This window comes from Lagenorhynchus albirostris, chromosome 14 (genome assembly GCF_949774975.1).
Source record: "Lagenorhynchus albirostris chromosome 14, mLagAlb1.1, whole genome shotgun sequence".
Lineage (NCBI taxonomy): Eukaryota > Metazoa > Chordata > Mammalia > Artiodactyla > Delphinidae > Lagenorhynchus > Lagenorhynchus albirostris.
Genome location: NC_083108.1, coordinates 1,332,036 through 1,355,940, shown reverse-complemented (window position 1 = coordinate 1,355,940; position 23,905 = coordinate 1,332,036).

Here is a 23,905-nt window from a genome sequence, read left to right as displayed (position 1 = left end):
TGCTTTCAGGATTTTTTCTTTCTCTTTAGTTTCAAAAGATTAATTAGAACGGCTTTTGGTGTAGATTTCTTTGGATTTATATAACGTAGGATTTGTTTAGCTTCTTGAATTTGTAGGTTTGTCTTTTGCTAAATTTGGGGGGTTTTCAGCAGTTATTTCTTCAAATACTTATTCAGTTCATTCTCTCCTCTCCTTCTGGGAATCCAATGATATAAATGTCAGCTCTTTTATTATTGTCCCACAGGCCCTGGAGGGTTTTTTTTACAGTTTATTTTCTTTCTTTTCAGCTTAGGTAAATTCTATTGATCTGTCCTAAAGTTCACCAATTCTCTCCTCTGTCATCCCCATTCTACTATTGAGCCCATCTACCTGTTTTTTTTTGTTTTATTTTTTATGATTGTATTTTTTAGTTCTATTTTTCCATGTGGTTCTTCTTTATACCTTCTACTTCTTTGATGAGATTTTCTACGTTTTATTTTTATCAAGAGAACCTGTCATGATCTGTTGAAGCATTTTCTGGACGGCTGCTTTTAAGTCCTTGTTGAATCATTTTAATATGTGATTCCTCTCAGCGTTAGTGTCTGTTGATTATCTTTTCTCATCCAAGTTATGATTTTCCCAGTACTTTGTACGATGAGCGATTTTCAGCTGCATCCTGGATATTTGGGAGACTATATTATGGCAGTCTGGTCCTGTTAAATCTTCTGTTTATAGCAGGCAGTCGCATGTTGAGATGTAGTGCAAGGGCCAGGTGGCTGTGTGTGTGTTTTTCCCCTGGGCCCTGCCAACACCACCCCCACAAAAGTAAGGAACTGACTCCTACTGTATTGCTCCTTCAAGTGGGGGCTGGAGCCCCAGTCCGTGCTGGCCACTGGTGACACCAGGTGGGGATTGGAGGGCATTCACACTGCTGAGCAAGGTCGAGTCTCTGCTCCCTCCTGAGTCCCACTGACATGATCCCAGCAGAGCAACTGGAACACACCCTACTCCCAGTGGCTGGCAACTGAAAGTTAGCAATGTGCTCATGTGCTCAGACACCACCATGCAGCCTGCTTCATGGGAGTGGGTGATGGGGGTCAGGGGGGTGTAAAAGGTCCGAAGTCTCAGGCAGGAAGGAGCCTGTGTGGTTTTTCCTGGTTTGGCTGGAGTAACGTTTTCTAGTGCTGGCCATCCTTCGACGGCCCTTTGGCTAAGGGGACCTGGCTTTTCTTGGAGGCTTTTTGTCTGTGCCCATTGGCAGTTCTGGGCTGGGGGCTCTGAAGTGTCTGCGCATCCTCTAGGATGTCAAGTAGGCAGTAAGGAATTCACTGCCACATCACCCCAAGTCTCAAGCTCTCTAGCCAGTCTCACTGGCTTTCTTCTTTCCACACTTTAGAGTCTTCTTATACTTATTTGTTGTGTTATGGTCAGAAATTTTACTTGTAAGAGGGATAAATTAGGAGGAATGGAACTATTTCCTCTTGGCCCAAACCAGAACATTTCCTTATAATTTTTAATCCATTAAAATAAAATGCAAAGGAAATAAAGAGATGTTGCCCATGAGTTAAATTTGCTACAGATAAGCATTTCCAAATCTCAGCAATATTGACATTTGGGGATACCTGATTCTTTGCATGAGGCTGGTCTGCATCCTTGACTTCCACCCATTTGATGCCAATAGCACGCACCACCCCCACTGTGACAACCAGACATGTCTGCACACATCGCCAAGTGTTACCTAGGAGGCAAAATCACTCAATGCTGAGAACTAGGAATTCTGATCAATTGGAAATGTTTTATACACATACAGACATCTATATCTAGGGTATTTTATTGATGCTCCTGGAAAAAATAACAAATTATGGCAATTTTCTCAATATTTTTAAAATGTATGATAAATCGTTATCTTGCCAAGTTATCTGAGAAATGTTGTACGATGCAAGAGCTCTTTGCTGGCTGGCTCTGAGACTGTGAGCCCCCCATCAGGGACCCTAAACCATGTGCAACATTAGGTAACACACTCAACTAAGGGTCGTAAGTTTCCTTGCATGTCTAAGCGAATGGTGAGTTCAGCTCTCCTCTTGACATGAACCATACCAGCAGTTATAACTTGTCTTTAGAGCCCAGCTAGCCCACCACCTGCCCCTTCCCTCTGTCCCCAGGGCACCCGGGTTTATCTTCACTTGCACCATCTGTGCAAATGGGACCTTCCCTACTAAACAAATCTGAGATGTTGCCCCAGAGGTTTTCACACCAACTCCTGCAGAAGAGATTTCCACACCGTCGTTAATTTAAAGCTGCCAGTTTCCAGAGAACCTCTGGTCTAAACATGTTACATTCACAGAAAAAAAAAAAAAAACACTCACAACCCCTATCAAATGATCAATCCCCTCAGCTCTGTCGTATCAGAAGAGCCAGAACCTGAGGAAACACACCCAAAGGTAAACAAGAGCCACCTGATGAAGCAGAACGGACCTGCATTTGGGATCAGAAGGCCTGGCTTTGTGTCTTTACCCCTGACAGTATGACGTTTTTTTCCATGAGCCCCACTTTCTTCATGTGTAAAAGAGCATAGTAATACCACCTCCGCAGCTACAGTGACGTTTAGATTAAACAGCAAAGGAGACACGATGGTCTAATCCATAGACAATTGTTCGAGGTGGGTTATTCTCCCCCACTCTTCTCAAAGCCCCTACACATTTACATTGCAGTGTATTGGTGGCTAAGATATATTATTCTATTTAGCTGACCAACGCATGAATTAATTAATTAGTGATGTCACCAAAACAACATTTTTAATGTTTCAAATGCAGAGAGTTGTGTTAAGATATCTGCTAGGCTTGGAGATATAAAGTTACATAAGTCACGGTCACCGTCTCAAGGAAGTCATAGCCGCTCATTCATTTCTCCAAACTAATTATCATTCAGCACTATTGTTTACGCCTACGAGCACTGTCCTGGTGCTGGGAACGGATAGAACAATGGTCAAGACAGAGCCCTCCCCGCAGAGAGCTTACAGCACAGGAGAGGAGAAAGGCAGCCTGGTGAGCGTGACAAGAGCGGGACTTCATGGTAAGTACTATAGGAACACCAGGCAAAGGGACAGGCCCCAGCCCGGGGAGTCAGGGAGGGCTTCCTGTAGGAAGGGAGACTCCAAATACAAACAGGGTTTAGGCAGGTGACTATAGGGGGACAGGTCATCTGGATAGATGAAAACCAAATAAAATGTGTAAAACACAGAAGATACCCAATAAATGTGAGACGAATGATTGAGTTGACTGACTGATTGGCTAACAATCAGATAAACCTTCTTTCCAGGAACTGGAGGAGAGTAGGGTGGGGAGGGAAAGAAAACGGCCTAGGGTCTCAGCAGCTACTGACAACAGAAGAGCCTAGATTAAAGAACGACAGCATGAAGGGTCACAGGGACGAGTACCTAGAAAAAACAAACCAAAAATATACAGAAAACCAACGGGTCCTAATCTCCCCCATCTTCTCCCCCCAAAAGTCAAGAAGCAGTATCTGCCCGGAGAAGATGCTGTCCAGGTCGCTGGCGGTGGGAGTTCTTACTGAAGAAAACACACGGCAGGAAACCCAGAGGCAGAAAAATCATGTTCTTAGATGTCTAAGACTGAAATACGCAAACATAAATGCAGGAGTCCGGGCAGGAAATTAGAGGAGAGCCGGCCGGGAAGGCTGGTACCAGCGCTTGAGCAGGTGAAGAATCATTGAGAAGAAAAGGGATCCCGCCCACCTCGGTGGCTGGGCAAGTGTGTCCGCGCGTCTGAGAGAGCCCGGGCTCTGTGTCCCCCACACAGCCAGGGCCACTGAAGTCCCCCGGACAGAGACCCGCTGCACCAGCTCAGAGCACGTGCCAGACGGGAGCAGGATGGTAGCAGCTTAGGTTCACCGAGCCCTCGCCGTACATCAGGCACTTGTCAAGGTGCTTTCCTAACTTATCTCATTTAATTCTCACAACATACTAGTAGAATAGTACTACTCTCACTTTACAGATGAGGAAACTAAGAAAAATGTTAAGTAATTTGCCCAAAGTCACACAGAGGTAGGTGGCAGAGCAGGGACTTCTGTCCAAAGAGATTGACGCCTCTACACATGTTCAGACACACACAACATTTGTACATACACACCAGGCACATTTAAAAAGGAAAGAAGAGAAAACCAGAGACTCCCAGCAGCCAATAACCAGGGGTGTGTGGAACAGGAACGGGGCACAGTTGGAAGAGGCATAACTCCAGAAGGGCGCCCCCTGCCCCCGACCCAGCTGTGCTGCTGTCCATGGTCCTGGAGAGTCTGGCGTCACGGGGCAGAGCTGTGCTTGCTAATCCTGCATCACTAGGGGTCCTGCCCACAGGAATGCAGAACCAGATGAGGGAAGAGCAGCTGCGGAGAGAAACCTGGGAGCAGGGAGGGAGGGTCCTGACGGCCCGGCCACTGTCACCGCACACGGAGGGACAGCTCGTTCTCACATACCCACGTGCAATATTTATTGCTGGAAAAATTGGCAAGAGTGCGTCTTTGCTTTTCCGTTTCACTGTCGAAAAATAAAAATTAGAAAGGTGACTCTGAGCCGCATACCGTGAGATCCATGTCTGTGTGCGTTTTCTAGTTTCTCACCATAGCCCTTGTCTCTCCTCCACGTATTGCCTCTGACACAGCATCGTCCTAGTAACTAAAAAGCCAGGATAACACCTCGTTGGATGTATCCAAATGGCTGATTGCAGCCGCTTTGCCTGCGTTGCCGTTCCCAGCCCATCTTCAGCTCCTTGAGAGGTAAACTTTCCTTGTGTCTGTCCTTGAAACAGAGGTTCCGTCCAGGCAGCTCGCTGAGCGAAGAAGCCCAAGGAGGAGGCTCAGGAAAGACAGCGGAGCCTTGCGGACGGCCCACTGCTCGCGCCCTGGACACCGGGCAGATGTACGGATGAAACGGTTGGCAGTGGAAACACAAAGAGAAAGAGCGCTCTTTCTATTATCCACAGTCTTCCCAGGAGCTGTTTGCCTCGTTGCCATGGCACGGGCGGTGAGATTTCATAACTGTCCTCCTGCCTGCCATGTGCTTCCCCGCAACAATGCGAATTTAATCAGCCCAGACAGTCGGTCGGGTTTTGTCCATGTGAGTGGAATAAAACTTTTCTCACCAGCTAAACCCACAAAGTATCTAAAAGCCATAAATAATCGGTAGCCCTCCTAACTTGCACCTGCCTGCTCTGTTTGATCAGGGCTGCGAGGGGCAGAGAACAACCACGGTTCCCATGCACTGCCTGCTTCTCCCGGCTGTGCTACCAATGTGTTTGCAGTGCAAAACATCCATTTTGGGTAGAGAAGTATTATTTCTGAACGGCAGAAATAATTCTGCTCCAAGCGACGATTTTAAATGGAAAAAGCTTCACAAATATTCCTTACACAGGGCAAAGAGAGCGCCCAAAGAACAGAGAGATGAGAGGAAAATACATCAGAAAGATCATCTGGAAGGTTAGAGATGGCAGGAGTGAATTTCACTTGCATCATTAGAAATGGAAAGAGGACACTGAAATTCCACCCTTTCCTTTAATGGTAAAAGATGCCAGGACCGCTGGTCAGAAGAGCTGGTGACAGAGGGCCCAGAACTGAATTTATTCGTCACACCTGGAGAGGTTACTGGAACAATTTGAAATTTTTTGCGTCTTTTCAGAAAATAATCTGCCCTATTTTGAAACGATACCATTACAATGCGATCAAGAGAAACTTCTTCTGCAAACAGTAACCTGATATTTGCATATCTTAAAAGTATGGTGTTAGATTTAAATTTACAGTAGTGGATATTTGGATGTGTTTGTTTTTATCTCTGTATTCTGAGACAAGATGACTAAGTTTCCAAGACCCTGTTGAAAATACATTCGCTTTATGGTCAAGTGACCATGAAATTCTTTACTGTGTTTTTAGTGTATCAAAGGGCCGAAAAGTTGTAAGATATGAAAAACGCTTCTTTGACACAAAACTAGGAGATGGGATTATAATCAATTTATCTGATGATCCATTTTTCAAATTAATAAGTGTATTTCCATGATAGATTACCAAGTCATTTCGCTTCTCAGTGAAAGAGCTGAAGGAGAGAGAATTATTTAAGCTATTCCTCAGTTCAGCTACAATTAAAGAATAAGAAACAAATAATGGGATATTTGAAAAATCGTTTCTCTAAGGTGGGAGACTACTAATCTAGAGCTCCACTCTGACAAAAGTCTTTGAAGGAGTGAAAGGCGTTATCAGAAGTTGGGACCCAGTCACAGCTGTCCATGCTGCTGTCTTGTTACTTTACCCAGAGCTGCCCCGCCTCCCCCGAGGCGCAAGCCACGGTTTCCACCCACCTCTTCTGACCTTCGATGTGGCTGCAACTGGTTCCCCATGGGAGACATTAACAAAAAGTATCCTCGTTTTTGAGCTGAGATCCTGCCCAGGGAATGTTTGTAAAGTGAGGGAAACCCCTAAGCCACCTGTGCATCTCACCTGGAACCTGGGCGCAGCATGGGGTGACCCTGTCAGACCCACATGGGCTTGAATCCTGGTCATACCTGAGCAAGCATCTTCCAGACCGAATGTGGTAATGATCAGCTTCCCACAAAGCTACAGGGATTCTGTGAAATTAACCCACTGATTAAAGCCAAGTGAAGTCAGGGACGGTATCCCGAGCGCACCTCTCAAAAGACACCGAACAGTGTTGAGTGACCTTGAATGAACAGCGGTCTCAGGGGGAACACTGAGACTCGATACTTAATATCTGGCCCATAGGACATACCCATTCTGCTTTCCCCGTAGAGTTTACATGCAAGTGAAAGGAAATAATTTCACCGGCAAGCGAGCTCTCGACTCCCATTTTGTCTGTGTTTAATAACCAGGAGTCTGGTGAACTGTATCGCCGGGGGGGAGAGATATACATATTCAACATGATTTCCGCTGGAGTGCACCAGCTTTAACTTGTGGATTTTTGAGCAACGAGAATAAAAAGGAGATTGGCCTTCATCTTTCATTGTCACCTTGGCCAAAGTCTCCCTTGAGCAGGAAGGCAGAGAGGGAAGGAGGGGAGAGAAAAGGGGGGGGCCTCGCAGGACGGGGGCAGGCGCCCACTGACGGTCCTGTCAGCTTTAGGAGGCATCAGTATTCCCACCTGCGAAGGACGGAGCTGAGACCCCAAACGGTTAAATAGCGACACTGGGGGCCACGAGTCACATTTAACCAACATGTCCGAGAGCACACTGATCTCCAGTTCAGACGTGCTCCGTACCCCGTGGGCTGTCTCCAGCCGTCCCCTGGGCAGACCTGCCTCATCCGTTCTAGCAAACGCTGCCTGTCCAGGTGACGGTCTGGCTTGGTTCTTGGGACGCACAAGGTGCTGCCTTTGATCAGCGTCTTGGAGGATCAGGAAACACGGAGACAGTCGGGAGGGGAGGCGAGTGATGGCTCCGCCCAGATTTAGGTAGACACGGAGCCAGGCCCTTCCAAGGCAGGTCCCACGCCTCCTGCTTGCACCTCCTCCAGTCAAGGTAAAACTCTTCCAACTCTGTCCCCCGAAAGGCGGCAGCCGCAGGGCCTCGCCGCTGGCCTCACACCGGCGCTGGGCAGCCGGAGCTGCAGCCTCCAGGGGCTCTGGTCCCGTCAGGCCGGCCAGGCAGTGAGCCCCCAGGCCCCCCGGTGGCCCACTTTCCTCCTACCTTGTCATGGGCGCCCAGAAGGGGGGCAACAGAGACACAGACCTGCACTTCTGGGGAACGTGTCAGAGAAGCGGGGGAGATGAGCTCAAGACAGGCCAGTGGAGGCTGAGAAGACCACCAATGAGAAGCACGATGTCCATCTCCCTACACCACATGGCATCATGGGAAATAATTCAGAGAGATGCAGTTAACAGGGGAAAATTCTGTCCTGAAGAAGCGCACTCCTGTCAGCATAGGTGTTGCTCCTCTGGCCAGCTGGACAGGTCAGCCCGCAGGCCGGTCCTGCCCCAAAACTCCACCAGGACGCACCCTCCAAGCGGTCTGCAGGAGAGTAATTAGAGCCCCAGCTTCCCACCAGGGACACCCGGCTGCCTGGAATGGCCCAAGGGTGGCACCCTGTCCCTTTTGTGCTTTGCTCTAGCACCTGATAAAAACAGCCCCCCGGGCACGGTCTCCACGTGCACAGACGCTCTCGCTGAGCGGAGGGGCAGCAGCTCTAACTCACAAGCCGCCCGTAATTAAAAGCAAGAGGAAACACCCCTATACAACTAGCCGCTAGTCTGGTCTCACCCATCCTCTTGCTGGGCACGAAATCCAAAGAGCCCCACTTCCTGGCGGCCTAAGGAATGGCCTAAGGAATGGATGCACGGCCGTGGTCTCCCTGAGGCTTAAATGGGTGAATGGAGGCTCTCAGAGAAGCGCTGCTGTCTGTGTTGGGAGCTCAACCTTAGGCACAGAACGCTCCTGTACAGAAAGGCTGTTGTTGCCTGTACCACAGGGTGCTCCGTGTACCGCAAGGACGCCCCCTGCAGGGACCACCCTGACTGTCCAGTGGTTAAAGACTTCACCTTCCAATGCAGAGGGTGCAGGTTCGATCCCTGGTCAGGGAGCTAAGATCCCACATGCCTCAGGGCCAAAAAACCAAAACAGAAGCAACATTGTAACAAATTCAATAAAGACTTTAAAAATGGTCCACATTTTTTTTTTAATCTTTAAAAAAAAGAGAGAGAGAGAGAGAGCGAATGCTCCCTGTAGAGCAAGGATCCTCCCTGTAGAGCAAGGATCCTCCCCGTAGAGCAAGGATATCCCTGTGCAAGGATGATCCCATAAGTCGAGCTTCGCTTTGGCAGTGCCTGGACGTCAGCTGCTGGGGTTCTTTTGCAGGAACTTCCTTGAGCTGGGATTTCTGACAATGTTATGTCTATGTTTTCGTTGCTAGGGCTGCAGTAACAAACTATTTCAAACTGTGAAATGTATTCTCTCACGGTTTGGAGGCCAGAGTCTGAGATCAAGGTGCTGGCGGGGTTGGTTCCTCCTGGGACTGAAAGAGAGAACGTGTCCCAGGCCCCTCCGCTCTCTGCTGGTTGGCTGCTGTTTGCGTCACCCCAGTCTCAGCCCTGACGGTCATGCAGCGTGCTGACTTTGTGCGCACGTGTGCCTCTGGGTGCAAATATCTCCTTTTTATAAGGACACAGTCATGTCGGTTTAGGGCCCACCCTAACGACCTCATCTTGAGCATCTGCAAACACCCCATTCCAAGTAAGGTCACATTCACAGGTACGAGGGGCAGGGCTTTTGACACATAAATTTGGGGGACACACCTGCACCCATAGCTGGAGGTAGGAAAAAACCCTGAAGTAAGAGAACAGAGACGCGTGTGAGGAATTTCCACTTCAGAGATACCTGGGGGGTGTTGAAGGGTCCCCTGGGTCTGGGAAGGGCATCCTGTCTGCCTTTCAGGCCCCAGCACTTTGAGGGGCTGCAGCCCCGCACCCTGAGTCGGCCCACTGGTAACACAGCACCTTAGTGACAGCAGCCTGGCGAGGGCAGGACACCCAAAGGAATACGAGAAAGCCCAAACCAGCTTCAGACGCTCGGAGCGCAGCAACAAGGTGGGTCCCAGATTCCAGAAGGATGGCATTCCCATCTTGACACCGCTTTGCTATTTATGAGATTCTAGTGTAAAAAGTCAAAAGAACCTGTGAAAAAAGAAAGGGACCCTTTCCTGTGGAACTGTTCCTTTTTCACTCTTTTTACCCCACCTGCTCCTCCAGATTTCACACCACCCCGAACCATTCATCACCAGGGAGGGTCTGGGGGCAGCTCTGTGGCTTTTAGCGTGACAGGCACAGGAGGGGAGCAGGCTTCCGAGGGCGCGGCGCAGTGGCCAGCGGTCAGCGCTGCCGCAGCGCCCGCCACAGGGTCCCACGGGCCCCGCAGCTGCCCTCCTGCAGACGCACACAGTCACAGGATGGGCACCCCCCAGGAGACTCTGAACGGACGAGGAGAGGGGAAGAGGGTCTCCTAGGTGGGCTCTGAGTGGGCCCAGCCCCCGCGACCCACGAAGTGAGATTAAGGAACGGTCTCGGGGACAGCAGCAAAGACCTAGAGAAAGAAATCTGGGGCCCTGGCAGGTCCGACTGTGAAAATGCGAGGCCTCCTATCTCGGCCCACTTCACGCAGCCTCCGGGCCAGCCAGGAAGACTTACCAGCCACAGTCAGGAGGCTATTCCCGTATTAGCAATTCACTGTCAAACGGTAAAGAGTTTGCCAAAGAATAATAGATGCTTTACATTTTATGCATAACTAGTTCTGAGACCAGGGCTATAAAAGTTTTCTATTAACATGTAAGCACCAAGACAAGTTTTTTTTTAACTTGATAAATATACATAACTCCTCCACAATGGGGCTCTTGTGTTGCTAATGGCGACCCTTAATGGGGAGTTATATTTCCAGGATTATATCTTTATTCAGTTGCAAATGATTTTTTTGGGGGGGGGAAGTTTTAATACTCTGCTCCCTCTATGAATAATAGTATCATTTGAATGCAGGGGACACCTGGTCCCGGGAGGAGGACAGAGGGGGCCTACACGGACCTGGCAGCGCTGCCAACTTTGCATTTTCCCAGCCTTCCCTATCCGCTCCATTCAGCATCTAATTTCATTCTCCCTCAGCAAAATGCTAGACACTTGTAACTTTATTCTCCCTCTGCAAAAACTTGCTCTCTTGTAAGGAAAAAATCCTGGAAAAAAAAATGCTCTTATCAATCTCTTCTTATATAGAGTCTAGTAATTTGAAGGCTGGCTAAAGTTTCAGGAAAAACCTTCCAATTAAATACTGTAAAAAGATAAAATAACAGTGGCCTTGCCTCTGCCCAATAGCTTTATTGAAGCGCTCTTTTGTTGATTTATTGTACATTAGCCACTGGGCCGTGCAAAGAACATTACGTTTCAGAAAGAGCTATTCGTATGCGGCCTGCGTCCACTCCAAAAACAATCAGGCCTGTATTGCGTTTTGCAAATTTATACCAGGATGTTGGTTTAGAGTGTTTCCCTGAAAAGTTTTTCAAGTAAGTGTCTGCTTTCATGGGCGAGAGAGACTGGGGCACACAAACAAACCTTTGTTTCAAAACTCACAGATGTATGGCCGGGGCTGGGCTTTGTTTTCTCTTTAAGAAGTATTCTCAGATTTTTGTTTTGAGCACAACACAGGATTGTACCAAAAAAAAAAAAAAAAAAAATCAGCTTGAGGATGAATGTCTTGTATAATCTTCGGCTTTCCCAGATTTTCCCAGGGTTAATTTTTCTGCTCCAAACTTCGTGTGTTGGGTTGGTTTGGGTGCTTTTTGGTTTGTTTGTTTGTTTTGTTTTTTAAACTCAGGCCCACAGTGAAAAAGGAATTCTAGCTACTTCAGCTTCTCATGGCTTCGGGAAACTTCGTTCCAAAGCCATTCGGGGGTTTGCAGGCTCCACAAATATACTTCCGTCGGTGCTGTGATCTGCCTGTTGCTCTCCCCCCGCGCGGAGCCCTGCCCGGGACATCTGTGGGCACCAGGTTGGGTGTCCTGGGGGCAAAGGAAAGCGGAGGTGACAAAATGTTTACACTCCAAGCCAGGCATCCTTGGGGGCAGGAAAACAACTCTCCCTCCCGAAGAGCACATGAGGTGTTTTTATGTTCCACATGGTCACATGTTCAACTAAAAAATTCTTGTGCATAAGTGGCCGGGGGTGAGCAGTTAGGAGAAGAATCTCAAGGAGGCGAAGCCCGGCAGCGGGAGGTCGTCCGCGGAGCAGGGAGCTGTCTGATGGGCCAGGAGCTAGCACAGACGGCAGCCACCCCAGGCGGCCAAGGTTCAAGTCTGCATCCAAACACAGGTCAGGCACCCTTCCTCCTTCAGGTCAGGTCTACAGGACAAGCCTGCAAAGGAACAAGATTCTTGGGTGTCCAACCCACGGAGCCCGGGAGCCTGCAAATCCTGGCTGTGCTCACCTCCAGCTGACTGGGGGGGGGGGGTGTCTCCCTTTGAAAGCATCCAGGTGTGAAAGGATGTCCCCTCGTGTCAGGGTGGATGGAGGGGGAGGGCAGGTGTGGGCGAGACGCAGACACCAGACAGCCGGTGAGGGTGTGTGAGTTTAGGGGCAGCCGACTGAGCTGGGTTACAGCTGAGTCAAGGTTGGGTACTGTTCAGCTGCATTACACTTTAGTGACCACTGCTCATGTCTGTTTCATACTCCTATTTTATTTAGTTATTTTTATTTTATCTGACGCTCACAGCAACCCTACAAGGCTCAGATTATCAATCCCATTTTCAAGATGAGGAAGTTGAGACCCGAGGGCACTTAAGTAATTGGCCCAAGGTCACCCAGCTGGTATTCAGCAGGGCTGGCTTTCAAACCCAGGTCCTTCTAAGTCCAAATTCAACTCCTGTCCACGATGTGAACTCCCTCGAGCTTTCCAAGTCCAAGGCAGGTGGGCAGTCGTTCTCATTCCTCGGACTATGGACGTGCTGGCTTTCATTTGTGTAGGCTTTTCCTTTCCTTCCTCATCCCTCACCCCCGAAAATGATTTACTCAGCTCCTAGCTCTTACTGGCATGGCTAATTCTGGCTCTCCGTCAGCCTGAGCCTCTGCTTTTATTGTTTAAAGACCATGACTAAGTCGGGCTGTGCAAAATTGTACTGTGGTGTGAAAATTTACTGTTGCTTTGTGACTCCCAAACTTCATCTCCATCGACTAGCAGAAGAGTTCTGTTCTCTTGGGATGGTCAAAGACATTGGTAATCGTCTTTGAAGTGTTACCTGGGACAGAACGTTACGTCTAGAAGTGGGGTGTTGGGTTAGTCTCTCAGAAGAGACAGGGACCTGGCAGGTGGCAGGTGGACCACCAGGTGAATGTACGTGGTCAGAACCCGGAGGGGGTGAGCCCCAGGCTCTCGAGCTGACGGGGCCCAAGGACGCAGAGTTGTCTCAAAGGAGAGTATTTCCACGCGTGTCAGATGTGGTAGCACTCGCCCCTCGCACCTGCAGGCTTCGCTAAAAACCACACAGGGGCATTCCCTTCTCAGTTACTGATGGCAGCGCCATGAAGTCAGTGAGTCTGAAAACAAATATCTGAAATTATGAATAAAATTTCAGAAGAGTCAAGGGCCCCTGGAAGCGTTTGCAAAGTTAAAGCCAGCCCCCCCCCCCATAAAGGGCTTGTCCAGGAGTCGTGAGCGGGGCTCACATTCCTAGAATCACCTTCAGAACTGCTGGACACTGCACGTGGCCGCCCTGTGATCACATCACCTGCCCTTCAAGTCCTGCCAGCTTCGCTGAAACACCTGCTCTCCTGACCTTCACTCTCTGACAATTTGGGGCCTGACACATCAAGTGATCCTTGTCATTTAAGTCACTTATTGTCTCAAACCTGAGACTCATGTCCTTCAATCTTTCTCTTCAGGAAACTCACACTCTTTCTGTGGAAGGTTACAAAAATAATTTTGTACTTCTACATTTTATAATATGTTGTTTTTGAAACCCCAAATCTCACCACCCACGTCAGAGTCTCAGAACCCCCACAGCACTTCCAGCATCTTCCAAGGATCAGAAGGACACAAGGCAGCCCGAGACAGTGGAGACGTCACAGAATGCAAATCTGACCCCTCCCTCAAGTTCATACTCAGAATTCCAGGATTGCACTTGGGAAATACCTCGCCTGACATAATTTTCTGAGTTAACTTGCATTATTTCCAACACGAAAGCAAGGAGTTTCTTATCAGCTAAAAGTCAATTTTCCAACCATGAGCCATGTAATGAAAACCCCTTTTGAGCGCCGGGTAAGAATAAGGACGGATATCGGGAGCACAGAAATCCATAATTACTGTTTTATTTTGTCCCTTTCAAGGAAGAAACCAGGGTTCACTCTCAAAATCATCGCTCATCCTCTTTGGTGGCAGCCCCCCTCAAAGCCAAGGGGTCACACAGAACAGGCTGGCCCCCAAGCCCCCGGTCATACCTGGCCGGACTCCGGCGCCAGGGCAGCCAATGTGACTGTCACACCCACACACGTCCTCCGTCGGCTTCTGGGTCTGGGGCCTCAGCAGCCACCGCCTGGCTCTCCCCTGGGCACCCGAGCCCCTGCCACCCACCAGCAACTACTTCTGCTGCCTCCCGCCCCCTGCCCCTGGAACACTATGACCCTATGCCACAGCCCCTGTGCCTTTCCAAGGTAACACTTAGCCAATCCAGCAAACCGATCTCTGAGAATGGAAGAGGCCGAGGAAGGCACCAAGCCCCCAGGTGACACCTGTGCAGTGTGTGTTGTTCCCTCAGACTTGGTTTCAAACCACACGCCCAGTCATATCACCCAGCGGTCGCCTCCCCCTGTCATCCTCACCCCTGGCTGCTTTCAGTTCTCACCGTATTATCAAGTGGATTCACTCATCCAGTGGGTCCTAAGAAAAGCCAGGATGGGAAGAACCGGGGTCATGGGGGGAAGCCTGGAGCAAAGCAGGCATCCTCACCTGCTGGAGGGGGGCGGGGATTCCCAACTTTCGGGGGGCCTCCCCAAGGCTGCATGCCAGTGAAAGAGCGGGCCGTGTCATGTGCTGAAGCCTGGGGCCCTGCAGCGGTGTCTCGAGGCTGCGACCCTCTGGGGCCTCATGTTAACACGGGAGGGTGTTTTCTTCTGCCGAGGGTCCCTCGTTCCCCAGCCGGGTGCCATGACGCTCACCTGTTCTTTGCCCTTATTCCCTCCCTGCTGTACTGGAAGGCCAGAGCTGGGGGCTTATATAAAACAGACATTCCTTTCTCCCAGTTCCGGAGGCTGGGAGTCTGAGATCGGGGTGCCGGCAGATTCCGTGTCTGGTGGGGACCCTTCCTGCACCCTGGGTGGCGTCTCCTTTCTGTGTCCTCGTGTGGAAAAGGGCAGGTGCTCTCTGGGGTCTCTGTTATCAGGGCACAAATCCCATTTGTGAGGGCCCCACCCTCATGATCCATCACCTCCCAAAGGGCCCACCTCCTGACACCATCACCTCAGGGGTAGGATTTCAGCACAGGGATCTGGAGGAACACAGATGTTCATTCCATAACAATCCTCACTGCCCTGACTGCCTCACGCCATCCACCCCCTCTCAGAGAGGAGGGAACGGAAATGTATCAGTATTATGCCTACGACTTTCAGTTCTGATAAACACAGATGTCCCAAATGATCCCGTGACCCTGTGGCGTCACAGGATCCCCCGTGCTGGGTGACAGGTGACTGGTGGGCGCCCAGCCGAGCGGGGCTTCTTCTCAGGACGGAGAGCGTCATGTGGGGCTATCAGCATCTTACACTGAATTATTGGCTTCTGTCTTGACACCTGTATTTTAGCCAACTTGAGTCCTGGAAAATCGTTTTTATTCAGGTGACATCAGTGATAAAGAGCCCATCAATAAATATTTTCCGCCTGAGAAGTGTGCTCGGTCCGCTCACTGGAACAAGAAACCACACGTGGTGCAGCGGCCTGGAAGGTTCAGGGGAGGGAGCCTCGTGGGAACACGGGAACTGGCCTGGTCCTCACCCGGGGCCACTGGCCACTGAGGCGGTGGCCGTGTGGCAGCACAGCTGGCAAGCCACAGCTCCTCATCTGCTGAGGACAGGCCGAAAGAAAGTGGGGTCTTCGGTCATCATGTTGAACCTCGTGGGGCCATCATCCGTGACCCAGCATCCTGGGTCCCTGGGTCCTGTGAGGTCCCAGCACTGACCCCATATCCCCGGGTATGAGCTCCCAGCAGCACTGACACTGGCCTGGGTCAGTCTGTGCCCCGGTGAGCGCTGCCCCCTCCAGACGGGGTGAACACCAGGTGGCTTCCAGGGTCCCTCCAAGCCTAGAGACTGAGGTTCTTTAAAGAAGCAGGGACGGGCCTATCTCGCTCCCAGGACTGCTGAGCCTTAGCACCCAGCCGCACCCCTCCCCGGCCCACCTCCTCACAGCAACAGGAGCCCCACTCGGCTTTGCAACGGCTGTCAGGGGCCTGAGTCCACGCTTCGCAAACCTCACAGGCTGTGGTTGTCCTTCGACGGGTTCCCTGACAGCCCGGCCGCCTCCAGACCGCCCACCCCCACTTCCGTGCTTCCCAAGTGGCCTCACCTGCGCCTGTGGTCGTAACTGTCCCAAGATCATGTCTCCAGCCCCCATCTCTCACCTACACTCCAGCCTCACCTGCCCCATCAGGTCTGACACTCCCCACCCCACCCCTCACCCATCCCCTTCTCCCCAGCCACGCCCAGCTCATCAGCAGCAAATCCCCTCTTCCTGTTCTGACCCAAAACCTGACGATGAGCCTCAGTGCTCCTCTCAGGCTGCACGGCAGATCCCGTGCTGTTTGTCTCCTGATCACATCAGGCTAGGACCACCCCTCACCCACCCCTCCAGTACCGCCTGGCCGCAGCCACCCCCCTCTCTCTCCTAAATATTCCAGACGCTGCTTGACCTTGCTCTACACGGCGTCTCGACTATCATCAGGTCTCCCTGCTCCACAGCCAGACCCCCAGCTACCCCGTCTCCACCCTCCCCGACCTCAGTGCCTCCCTTCCCGCTCTGTGGTTCCCCAGACTCACCAATCACGTTCCCCCACCCCGTGTCTGCACCTGCTCCCCCCCCCCAAGGTGCCCCCGATTCCCCGGTGGCTCACTCCCTCCTGCCTGGAATGTCACAGAGCCCTGCTGACCACATCCCAACCCCACACATCTCTCCCGCACAGACCGCCTGTGTCTCTCACGCTCATCAACACGGTCCTGCCGTGCGTTCCTTGGTCTGGTCACGTGCAGCTTCTCTTCCCTGTGGGAACACAAGTTCCAAGAAGGTCGGGACATACTCCGTTCACTGCTAAATCCTCAACACCTAGGACCTGGCCCCTCCAAGGAGCTCGGTAAGCATCCGCCCAGTGGACAGATGGGTGGACGGAGGGCGGGAGGGCGGGTGGCGGATGGAGCTGGGGCTGCACACCCACGTCACAGGCAGCCAGCGGGCAGTGCAGTGGGAGGGAAGTTCGGGGCCTGGGTGGGAGAGGTGAGGGGAAAACACAGTGGCGATGGACGGTGCAGACTAGGGGTGGGCGCCCCTGGGGCAGGTCCACGGGGAATCTGCTCAGGGTCGAGCCCCAGATCAGGCCCGTGTGCACAGCAAGCTGTGTTCAGGGGACACTGGGGTCCGATGCCCCAGGCCAAAGTGGGGAAAGGAAGATCTCCACGCCTCAAGCTACCATCTGAGAGGGTGGCTTTGCTCTCGGCCACCAGACTCACGATCTTTCCACAGTTCAGGTAGCGGCCTGCACGCAGCACCGTGCCCACGCTCACAGCACAGCCGCGCTGCTCACCTGTGTCCACAGTTCAGGTAGCGGCCTGCGCCCACACCGTGCTCACGCTCACAGCACAGCCGCGCTGCTCACCTGTGTCCACAGTTCAGGTAGCGGCCTGCACGCAGCACTGTGCCCACGCACACAGCACAGCCGCGCTGCTCACCTGTGTCCACAGTTCAGGTAGCGGCCTGCGCCCACACCGTGCTCACGCTCACAGCACAGCCGCGCTGCTCACCTGTGTCCACAGTTCAGGTAGCGGCCTGCGCCCACACCGTGCTCACGCTCACAGCACAGCCACGCTGCTCCTCTCTGGAGCTTTAACGAAAGATGCAGAACACCTCCTGGTCAATTCAACTCTCAGAGAATCCCACATTAACCAAGAAGCTGGGCGACCGAGAAGTCATCCCAGCTGTGGCTCTGTAGTGACCTTGCTGAGAAACACAACATCCCCAGGGCCAGGCACCAAGACCCTCTGCCCGTGTGCAAACACCTTCCTGCTACCCTCAGGACTTAATTGGGAAAAGCACAAATATTCCAAACAGAAGCACTTCTAAGAAACGAGGTTGATTCATGGAAAAACTTGTTCTTACAGCCCAACAATAATGTCCAGAGAGAGGTTGGTCATTTCCTAGACGTTGTCCAGGAAATAGCTGCTTCTCCAGTCCCTGTTTTATATTGATTATTTCATGATTAACAACCTTAGATCTACAGGAATGGATACCACCATTTGTTTATAATTCTTTGGGTCCAGTTTGGGGAAGAAAAAAGAAGACGCGTATGAGAGAAAAACAATTCAGACATCGCCCTCCACAGGCCCACCCTGTTCTGGGAAAGAGGAAGAAGCAGCCTGGTCACAGCATTTCCATATAGTTAGGTTGAAAATGTGCATATGCAACACCCAGCAATTCTACTTTTAACTGCTGACCCTGGAGAATGTCTCACATAGGCGCATGGGGGGTCATGTAAAGAATATTCTGTGCACAACTGTTACAGAGAATGAAAAACTAGAAACCGTCCAATGTCCTTTGGTAGAGGGACAGATCACAGTTTTCCAGGAGGTGAACTATGCAGTCATCAAAATGAATACGAAACGGGGCAGCGGAGGGGGGAGCGAGAGGGAGTGAGAGATCTACAGAGACGACCCTTCAGAACCTAGTGTGGGTTTATAAAAGTAAAGCATCTGAGAGCTTCCCTGGTGGCGCAGTGGTTGAGAATCCGCCTGCCAATGCAGGGGACACAGGTTCAATCTCTGGTCCAGGAAGATCCCACATGCCACGGAGCAACTAAGGCCGCAAGCCACAACTACTGAGCTCACGCGCCTAGAGCCCGTGCTCCGCAACAAGAGAAGCCACTGCAACGAGAAGCCCACACACCGCAAAGAAGAGTAGCCCCCGCTCGCCGCAGCTAGAGAAAGCCTGTGCACAGCAAGGAAGACCCAGTGCAGCTAAAAATAAATAAATAAAATAAATAAATTTATTTTTTAAAAAAGTAAAGCGTCTGAGAACAGCACGCTGTCTGCAGGCTCACAGTTTTACGGGTAGTTTATCTTATGCCTCTTGTGAAGTAATAGGACTTCAAGGTAGAGTGTAGTGAGTTAAATACGTATGTCATAAACCCAAAAGCTAATACTAAAATAAGCAAAAATAAAGTTATAGCTGATTAGCTAAAAGGAGATAAAGTAGAATGATTAAAAATTACCTGTTTGATCCAAAGGAAACTAGAAAAAGAAGAGAGAGGAACCAACTAGAGCTGGGCACTGAATCATACACTTCAAACGGGTGAATCGTGTGGCATGGGAATTACGTCTCTGAAGCTGTTCTTAAAAAAAGGAGCAGGACCAAAGTTGCTAACAGGTCTCACGGCACTCCTCGGGGACGGTGGCGGGGGGGGAAACGTGTGCTCCAGCCTCTCCAGCCGGAGGGGAGGAAAGTAATAAGCCTCAGGCTGGGTGGGTGAAGCCGCAGACGCACCGAAGGTCCAGGCAGCGCAGGGGTGAAGGCTGCTGGGCCGCTGGCTCCAGGCCGAGGAGAGGGCCCGGAGGGGTTTCACGCCCTCTGCAGCTGCTTCAATGTGGTCTTTGCTAAAGTTTGTTTAACGAGCACAGCTCCTGTGTTTACCTGGCACGGCGAGCACGTGACCAAGGTAAGAACAGGAAAGCATCTCCACCTATGATATTTTACAGAAGTTTTTTTTTTTATTTAATCAGTTTTAACATCACAATGATGCCCCGCCCCCACCCACCCCCGCCCCCCCAACTCCCCCCGCCAAGAAGGACCTCTAGCTCTTGATTATTATATTCTCTGCAAGCGCGCTGTGGGGACACAAATCCAAGAGCAGGCCCTCGGCTCCTCCAGGACCAGGCAGGCGCCTTCTCAGGAAGGGGATGGGGGAGCACGGGCATCCACCCTCCCCCCAGGACGGCAACGCCGCTTTCCCCACGCCCCCTTTTGCTTTCTCCATCCAGACTAATTCTTGCTTGGGGTGCCTTTGAGCTCCACCGGCCTGTGGAATTATATTTCTAACACTAGACCGAATTTGCAATGAGCCCCCAGCCCCCAGGGTGGGAAGTTCCTAGGAAACCAGCCGCACGTTCCCTGACGATCAGTGCCCAGTCCAGCCTCTCCGGTACTTTGTCCTGGTCGACGGTTTGACCTACTGCCGTTGTGGTTATCAGATTACAGCGTGATAAGTCATCCCGGGAAAGGAATCTGTTTCTTCATTGATGAGGTCTTTGCACGGCGAGATGGCTAGCTTAGGACACGCATAATGCAACTGTGGTTTCCCTGAGAATCACCAGAAAACCGAGCTTTTTCAAAAATGAAAATTCCTAAGACGGCCCTACAGAAAAGCACACGACCCCTATGCGTGGCCGCGTAGGCCGTTGTCTCCCTTGCATTCCACCCACACCCCATTCATAAGGCAGCTCTGGCCGGTTGAGGGACACTGTGGAGACATTCTGCAGAGGCCACAAAACAGGCACCCTGAGAGCAGTCCTACCCTGAGGCCACGGCGATCAACTCCTCATTCTGCCACATCCACCGCAGCGCCCTCTCCTCGCCCCATAAATCCAGCAGAGACTTGGACCTTTTTTACACGCTGTCACCATGCTTCCTGAAATTGTCCATTCTAGCGAAACACCGACAAGAGGTCTTTAAGTGCAGCTTTTTTTTTTTTCTTTTTGGCAAATGGTGAAGGCCAGTTAGAGCTGGTCCAGGAAAACTCTGGTCTCATCAGCCAGGCTGCACATCCCAGTACAGATGGCAGAAAACGGACCGTGAGGGCAGTGCGTGTAGACCACCGGCCGGGACACCTCCACACCCCAAATTCTGTAGTTATAAGGCTCTGCCATTAAATGCTATTTACAATTCAATTATTTTAGGAGGGCAGCCCAGGATGTGGTTTCTGTTTGTTGCTTTTTCCCTTTATTTTTAATCATAGAAAAATATACATGACAAAATTTACCATTTTAACCATTTTTAAGCATACAGTTCAGCCTTGTCGTGCAGCCGTCACCACCTTCCATCCCCAAAACTTTTTTTTCTTTTTTGCGGTACGCGGACCTCTCACTATTGTGGCCTCTCCCGTTGCGGAGCACAGGCTCCGGACGCGCGGGCTCCGCGGCATGTGGGATCCTCCCGGACCGGGGCACGAACCCGTGTCCCCTGCATCAGCAGGCGGACTCTCAACCACTGCGCCACTAGGGAAGCCCAGAGCCTTTTTTTTTTTCTTAGATGCAATACTCTTGATGAAATTTTTCAAAAGATCTAAGGTGTTCTGAGATCTTTTCATCGATGCTATTGCTAAAGGAGGAACACCAAGGTCCGCGGCTAAGCCAGAAGGTCCAGTCCACGTGCTGTGGTGTCAGGGCTGAGAGAGACGCCTGCTCTAACCGCTTCCATCGGAGAAGAGACAGCACTTCGGTGGTACGCAGAACTGGGCACTTTTATGGGTTTTACACACAGGGAGTTAAATATGCAACACGCTGTGCTCCGCGTAGGGTCTGACCAGGAACGCTTGGTGTGCAGGATACTGAATATCGTGCACCCGGAAATGGAAGTTTTTGCCTCAATCTCCTAACTGCCCCCCTGCATCCACCCCATCCCAATGGTCCAGCCTTAACTCACAAGCAGGCTGCCCGCTTCCCTCAGGGATGCAAATGTGTTCCCAGCCCCACACGTCCCCTCCCTCGGGAGACCCTTCTGCCCACCCCTCGCTCTGCTCGACCTCTCTGGGCCTCAGTCCTCACCTTTAAAACGGGGAAAGGCCTCCTGTCTCCCTTAGGGCTATCGTGATGCTACATAAAATTACGGCTTAGCGAGGGCTCGAGACCTTAGCTCTGGGCTCCCGTGCAGCCCACGGCCTGACCGGCTCCACAGCGTCTAATTCAGGTGCCAGGCGCGTGAGCCGCACGCTGAGACGGACCAGCAGCGTGGTGTGTCGCTGTTACTGAGCGTGTCCTTGAGGAGAGAGAGGTGCTGCCGCGGGCGCGGGCCCTGGTGTGGACGGTCAGCAGGACGCGGGAAACTGGCTGCCCGCCGCCTGAAGGCCACCCACCACCTCAGTCAAGCAGAGGACAGCAAAGTCAAAGCCTGTATCACATTCCGAGGACTCAGCCCTGGCGCGGACGCAGCAGCGCTTCTCTCCTTCCCGCGAGCGCTCCGAGCGAGTCGATGATCAGCAGGCAACCTGGCAGCGGTCTGAGGCCCCTTCACCAGAGTTGCTGAGCATCACAGTCGGGACAGAACTGGGCAGCCGCAGCCCTGCGCTCCCCGACCCCCCAAGCCCCGGGATCCCGCCTGAAGGGCGTCAGCGTGCACCCTGGGGGGACGGGTCGCACCCCAGAACCAAGGGTCGGACTCGGCCCTGAGGCGTTGGTTACTTTCCCACTCCTGCTGCAGTAACTGACCCAGCAAAAGGCTGAGAACCACACACACATCCTCTTAGGGCCCGGAGGCCGAGTCCAAGCCAGGCCCACTGGGCCGGATCCAAGGCGGCCGCGGGACAGCGCCTTGCAGAGGCTCTGCTCCCTTCCCGGCTTCCAGGACCGGTTCCGTGGCTCCTGGGCCTGCACACCGGCGACCCTGCTCCCTCCCCCCCGTGATGACCCTTGTGATGGCACTGCTCCTGCCTGGACGGCCCAGGGTCATCCTCCATCTCCAACACGTGAGGTGACACAGCCACGGCCGCAGGGATTGGAATGTGGACATCTCCATCCGCCACGAGCGATGCGGCGATGCCTCCGCTGCAGCGCCCCGAGAGAGGCAGGGCTGCTCCAGCCACAGCTCCTCTGCAGCGTGGCAGGCCCCCACCGCACCCACCTCCATGCCCCCCGTCCCCGGCTCCGGGCCTCAGCGGGGAGCCTCGTCCCTTCGACCCGCCGACCACAGCATGCCCCTCGACATCACTTGCCACCGGCTTTCCCGAGCCTTTGACCAGGACCCGGGGAGCCTGCTGTGAAAACCCGTCTCTCTAACGCAGTGGGTCCCAAAATTACTTTGGAACTTTGGTTAAAAAGAACATTTTTTTCCTAAAGAAAAGTTGAACACAGCTCTAATACATAAAATAGCTCCAGTGCCGCTGACCTGGCTGAAATGGGGGAAGACGTGGGGTCTTCCTTGCTCTGCCCCCCGCCGCTCACCTGCCCCACCTCGGAGGCCACCCGTGGGCACTGCCGACAAACCCAGGGCTCTGGAACGAACCTGGAGGACCCTGTTCCAAAGGGATAGGCGGTGCCGCTCTGTCGCGACGTGACCACCGCACAGGTCCACCTGGCAGCCAGACGCGACTGCCCAGCAGAGAAGCAGCATCTCATCAAAGGCGTCTCTGAACAGTTACATCTTGTGGGGCGGGGGGGGCGTCTCTGGAGCCTGGGTGCCAATCCTGACACTTAGGTAAGGCCGTGGACACCACACCTGTCCTCCGAGGGCAGAGACCATACCCCTATTGGGCACTTGACCCACGTGTGAGGGGCGTGAAAGACACTCACCCGGCTGGAGGCCGAGGCCCCGGCAGTTAGGACTGTGGCTCCGGGTTTGAATCCAGCTCTGACTCGTGTTAACCTGGGTCTGCACATACTGCCAACCCTCTAGGCCTCGGCGTCTTCATCGGTAAAACGTGACTTGTTGTGAAAGCTGAATGAGACAAACTGCTGAGACGCTGTGTGGCACATGGTATGAACTCAATAAATAACAACCATCGTTTCTTTTTCTCGCTTTTCGCTCAATACAAATGGCTCCTCCTCTTGGCGCCAACAACACGCAGTGCCCATGGCTGAGCCCCTGCCTCTAAGGGACCCAGTGTCGTCAGCTCCACCAGAGGTCTGGGTGTGAGCGCATCCAGCCACCTTGCAAAACTGATCAAAGTCTATGACCAGCATCACAGACCTCCAGGTGGACCTGCTTCTCAACCACACCAACAGCAAGACATCAACAGAATCTGCCTCTGAAAGTTGTCTTTATGGGGAAATCACTCCTCACTTTCAGGGAGACGTCATGAGACTATCCAGACCCCACGACATGCAGCTCCCCTACGGCTGAAGGTGTGGAGGTGATGGTGAGAGCTGATGGGCTGTGGCCTGCAAGGGACCGCCACCCAGAAAAACGTGCCAAGTGACAAGCGACCC